Genomic DNA, 6,030 nt, shown 5'->3' on the forward strand with positions numbered 1-6,030 from the left:
TCCAGCCCCCTAAGCATTTTTGTTGCCCTTCTCGGTACTTTTTGCAGTTGTGGTATGATTTTTGGAGAGAAGGCGACCAGCCCTGCAGGCAATATTCAAGGTGTGGGTGTCCCGTGGATTGATCTAGTTGCATTGTGCTCTGTGTTATTAGCTAGCCCGTGTCACATTGTGAGCTTTTCTGCCTGCACTGCACACGGAGCGGATGTTTTCAGAGAACTATCCACCATGACTCCAGGATCTCTTTCTTGAGCGGTAACAGCTCACTGAGACCCCATCAGTTTGTAGGTGTAGCTGGGATTGTGTTTTCCAATGTCCATCACTTCGCATTTATCAACGTTGAATTTCCTCTACCGTTTGGTTGCCCCTCGCCGAGTTCTGGGAGCTCTTCCCAGTCAGCTTTGGACGAAACTAGCTCGAGTCATTTAGTATTGTCTGCAAACGTCGCCACCTCCCTGTTTACCCCTTTTTCCAGCTCACTTTGAACAGGGCTGGTCCCAGTACAGATCCGTGGGGGCCCTGCTATTTCTCTCTCCAGGAGAATGGGACAGATCCTGGGCCTGCAGCTGGGTGCTGCACTCCCTCGCCCCCCACGCTGGGCCACCTCGCTAGGTTCTGCCCTTCATCATCTGCATTTCTACAGCAGCTGCTTCACCCGTTTCCCTGGCCCTGGAACCCGGCGTGCTCCCTGCCCCGGCCTGGCTGCCTCAGCCCTCCTCCCCACTGCTGGGCCAGGCAGCAGGAGGCTCCTGGTCCCTGCTCCCCCCCACACACATGGGCAGAGGTTCCTTGGCCCAGGCAATCCCGGTGGTGGCTGCCCCTGGTCACTGGACATTTTCTTGCCATTAATTTCAGCCTGTTGCTCCTCGTTTTACCCCCCCTCCCGCCTCTGCTCCCTGCAAACCCTTCTGGCTCGTAGCCTGACTCTGCTTGGGCCTTGCTGTGCAAAGCTCCCTGCTGGGGAGGCCCCAAATAAAGGAGGCCTGGACTCCCCCCCGGGATCCACAGAACCGGTGCTACAGCCCCAGCTTTGGACTCGTGTCCAGGAGCCTCCCTTCAGTGAGCCAGCCCCAGCCCCCCGGGATCCCCCTCTTCCTCCAGCGCAGCCCCTTGGCCTTACTGCCTCCTCCACCCCCCACCCTGCAGCTGCCATCACGCTCCTGCTTAGAGGCTGCAGTATAATCCCGGGGGCTGGTGAGCCTGGTCGCCGGTGGACCCCGTGGGACAGAGGGGGGATTTTCTGTAAATATTTTATATGAAGACTGTGCGTGCCTCAGTTTCCCCCACATGGTGCATTGTCAGCTAGAGGGGGTGGGAAAGGCTCCGGGGAGGCCTAGCGATGCAGGTGGGGCTGGCGCCGGTTGTCTGGGGCCTGGACCCCCCGTCACTGGAGAGTCCATGAAGCCAATCACCGAGACGTTGGCTACCTGCCAACCAAGGCCCAGGGCTGGCCCCTGTCGCCTGGAAGCCCCCGGGTTTGATCGGCTGGGGAATGCAGGAGGGAGGAGGGGCCAGGTGGAACTGGGCCCTTGAACACAGCGGCCGCCTCCGTGGGGGCTGGGGGGTCATGGTGTGGCGGGGCCCCGGGTAGCTGGGCCAGGCTGCGTCTTTCCTCCCTGGTGCTGCCAACGTGCCAGGGCTACCGCGGCGGGAACACACGAGTCATGGTGAACGCACGAGTCATGGTGAGCTAATGGTGCCGTCGTGCGAGGAACCCTGATCCCCTCCCTCCGCCCTGGGCGGGGCGCGCTGCCCCCCAACACTGGCCGGCGGCCCTGGGGGGCTGCCCCCGAGCAGTGGGACGGGGAGGGGAAGGGGGGCTGCGGGCAGAGGGACAGCTGGGCGCCCCGGAACCCAGGCGTCCGGCGGCCGGGCCCGCCAGGTGCAGCGCGTCCTCCGGGCCGGCAGGGGCCGGTGCCGGGCGGGTCTGGGCGGGGCCGGCGGCGATGGCGGGAGCCGGGTAGCGGGGCCTGGGGGCCGAGCGCAGGTAGGGGGCGGGGCGTCCCCTGGCCCTGCCCCTCGGGACCCCCCCGGACCCCCCCGGGACCCCCCCGCGCCCCGTCCCCCCCCGCGGGACCCGCCCGCAGCCCCCGCCCGCTCCCTCGGCGGGGCAGGTAGGGCCCGAGCGCCGGTCAGCACGGCCGGGGGGCGCGGGGCAGGCCGGGTGTGGGGCAGGCCGGGTGTGGACAGGTGGGGGGCAGGGGCCAGTTGCACGGGGGGCAGGTGGGGGCAGGCCGGGTGTGGACAGGTGGGGGGCAGGGGCCAGTTGCACGGGGGGGCAGGTGGGGGGCAGGCCGGGTGTGGACAGGTGGGGGGCAGGGGCCAGTTGCACGGGGGGGCAGGTTTGGGGCAGGCCGGGTGTGGACAGGTGGGGGGCAGGGGCCAGTTGCACGGGGGGGCAGGTGGGGGGCAGGCCGGGTGTGGACAGGTGGGGGGCAGGGGCCAGTTGCACGGGGGGGCAGGTTTGGGGCAGGCCGGGTGTGGACAGGTGGGGGGCAGGGGCCAGTTGCACGGGGGGGGGTGACTGGGTTGTTCCAGGAACCAGTTACATGTTTGGGTTTCTTTAAAGACCAGCCCCCCCCCCCCCCCGTGCTGCGCTGCGCTGGCCCAAGGGGGGGCACAAAGCTCACTGCCCCCCACCCCCGGTGCAGGTCCCAGGCGGGGCGGCGGGTGGGTCTGGGTCCCTGTGATCTGTGCCCCCTGGGCCGGCAGCAGGGGCTGCCCCCTTGCTCGGGTGGGAGCTGCCTCCCCTGCGGTCGGGGGGGGGGGACAGTGCCTGGGGGCCCCCTGTGCAGCCGTGGGGCAGGCGCAGCCGGGCTGTTTGCCCCGAGCCGGGAGCTCTGCCCCTGTGGCCGGCTGCGCCCCTGCACTGTGGGGGGACCTCCCCCAAACTCAGCGACTGGGCCAGATCCAGACCAGTACGGGGCAGGCCCTGGAAACAGGCGAGGGGTCTGGCTGGCAGCCTGGGACGGCCCCACCCGCGCTGGTGCCAGGGCCTGGTCCCTGCAGCCCGTCCCCCGGGTGGGTGCCCCCCGCACAGGCGGGCTCTGAAGGGCTGGACCTGTCTAAGCAGCCCCAGAGCGGTGCCGTTAGATGTACACGCGCCTGGACCCCAGCCCTTCTCTGCTGCCCCCCAGGAAACGGGCCCTGAGCCGCCCAGGCTGGCTTTGGGGGGCCGCCCCGCCCCGCCCCTCTGCAGGGAGCTCTCGGCTTCCTCATTCTGAGTTCTGCTTTGGCTGGGCTGCTGCCTCCTGCCCTGGTTGCGATTGCAGCCAAGAATGGAAAGTCCCACTCTCCCTGCCTGGCCTGCGGGGAGGCGGGCGGCCTCTGCCCGCGGCCCTTGCCCACAGCAGACGGGGTCCGGCAGGTCCCTCCGGAGCAGCGAGGAGGTGGTGGTGTAACGCGCCGCCAGAGCAAAGGTGTCTGTGTGTCTGCAGAGCAGGTACAGCCCCGGCCGGGGGGGGCCAGCTCCCTGCTGGCCCTGAGGGGCCTCCCGCTCGGGGGAGAGGGGGGCGTGCTGTCGGTGGCCCAGGGGCTAGTTAGCGACGGCTGTGGTGTCCTGGCTCCCGCCCCCGTGCTCTGACTGGTAGACCACACGCCCCTCCCAGAGCCAGGATAGAACCCAGGAGTCCTGGCTCCCAGCCCCCCATGCTCTAACTCACTGGACCCTACTCCCCTCTCAGAGCTGGGATAGAACCCAGGAGTCCTGGCTCCCAGCCCCCCATGCTGTAACCCACCAGACCCCACTCCCCTCCTAGAGCCGGGATAGAACCCAGGAGTCCTGGCTCCCAGCCCCCCATGCTGTAACCCACCAGACCCCACTCCCCTCCTAGAGCCGGGATAGAACCCAGGAGTCCTGGCTCCCAGCCCCCCCCCCCCCCCCGACTCCACACCTGCTCTTCTCCCAGAGCAAGGAACCGAACCCAAGGGACAGTGGGGTTAAAGGCACCTGCTGTCCTTGGCCCCTGGGCTCGCCTAGCTGTGGGGCAGGGTGTCTCCGAAGCGGCAGGTGCCAGGCAGGCCGGGGAGCTGTGCAGTCTGGAGCAGTCTGCATTATTTAGGCCGCGCTGGCAGCAGATCAGAGGTAAATAGGTCTGTGCAGCTCCCAGCACCGCGGGAGGCCTTGGCTCTGGCTGACCCGGCTCTGGGCTGTCCCCATGCCGCCCTCGGCCTGTCTGGTGCGTCTGCCCCGGGACTGGGAGCGCTGGGCTACAGGCAGCGTGGGTTAGCCGGCAGCACCTCTCATCCCGGGCAGGCCTGGCCTTTGCTGTCCCCTGGGGTGGGCGCAGGGTCCTGCTAGGGAGGCCTGGGGCCGAGCGAGGCAGGTCAGCAGGGCCCCTCCTGTGGGGCTTGGTGGGAAGCCCTAGCTCTGTGCTTGGACCGTACAACCCAGAGTGTAGCGTGTGGGGGGCTCCCCGCTGAGCCCCCAAGGGGGGTCGAGATGACCTGCCGGGCTGGCTGGGGGTGGGATGGAGGTTGAGCCCCGAGCTGTGGGGGTAGATTTGGGGGGGCAGCAGGGGCAGTTTCTCCCCGGCCCGCGTTAGGTTACAGGAAGCTAAATTAAGAGCCGCCTGTGTGTCTTCCTGCCGCAGCACGAGGGATCACATGGGCCGGGGCTAAATATAGCGCGGGTGGTACCTTGGCAGTGCCTGTCACTGGGGGGCCAGGGCAGGCCGGTCCATGTCATGCAGCACTAGGGGCATGGGGGGTCTCGGGGGACAGTGTAACACCCCCCTGCCCAGCCACATGGGCGAGCTGGGAATCCACTCTTCTCGGGGGGCAGCTGTTTCCCCCTCATTCGCCACGTGCCCTGGGGAGCTGCCCAGGGCGGAGGGGCGGGATCTAGACCAGCAGCAGGGTAACCCTGGAGTGGGCTGGGGGCAGCTGTGCCCCAGAGAGGGAGATGGGGGGCAGGAGCCGCTGGGGAAGTTGGAACAGGTGATGTGCTCCCCACGCTGGAGCAGCGTCTCTTCCCTTGTGCTGTGCTGGGCCCGAGGGGCGTTCATGGCCCTTTGCTGGTGAGCCCCAACATACCCCCGGCTCCTCTCTGGGTCGCCCCTGGGGTGGGGGGGGGTCCCCTTTGGGCCCCATGCCTCCCTCGCCATGGTAACCCTGCTGCAGGAGCTGGGTTGGTTTAGCTTTTCGGCTGTGTCGTGTCAGGGGGGCTGCCCAGTCTGCCAGCTGTGGGCCTGCCCCCCGACAGGAGGTGGTGGCCGCAGTGCCAGGGCGCCCCTGTTACGGGGAGAGAATGAAGTATTGTGTGCAGGGAGCTGGCTCCCACTGGCCTGGCGTGACCCTGCTGGGGGCCTGCGGAGCAGCTGGGAGACCCGGCTGGTTGGGGGCTGTGCCGGGGTCGGCTTGATTCGCCCAAAGGACCCTGCGTCCAGGATCCCAGGAATTGCCAGAGCGAATCAGGCCAGGGGCCCAGACGGCCAGGTTTCTCCCCCCTCCCCCGGGCTGGTACCAGCTGCCTCGGTTTGGGGTACCCTGCCCAGGAAGGGTGTTTTCCCCTGAGCAGGCCTCGAGCCCTCGAAAACTGCTCTCCGCTGAGTGCCCTCCCCCTCGGAGCCATTCCTGACCCCTGCCCAGCTCTGGGCCTCGCTGGGACCTTGTGGTGGGGAGTTCCGCTGGCTGCTGGTGTGTGCTGTGAAATGGGGCTTCCCTCTCTGGGTTGTAAGCGTGTGCGTTCGGGTGCTGGTCCGTGAGCGGGGGCAATGGGAGCATCTCCTCGGCCGAGGCTCCCCTCTCCGGCCGGCCCTGCCCATTCCCAGACGGGGACCAGTGGCCAGGGGTGGGCGCCCCATCGTGACCCGGGCTTCTCGGTTCTCCTCCATCTCGCCCCCCGCCCGGTCCTGCACCTGCATCCGCCGTGACTAACCCTGCTCGCCCTGTGCCGTCAGCCTCTTCCTTCCCCTTTCGGGTCCTTCCCTGGGAACATCCTGGCTGCCTCAGAGGGTCTGTGACTTTCTCCCGGATGGCCGGGGGTGCTGCCTTGCTTGGGGGCCGAGCAGCTGGCCGGGGCGGGAAGCAGGG

The sequence above is a fragment of the Emys orbicularis genome, chromosome 20 (genome assembly GCF_028017835.1).
Source record: "Emys orbicularis isolate rEmyOrb1 chromosome 20, rEmyOrb1.hap1, whole genome shotgun sequence".
NCBI lineage: Eukaryota > Metazoa > Chordata > Testudines > Emydidae > Emys > Emys orbicularis.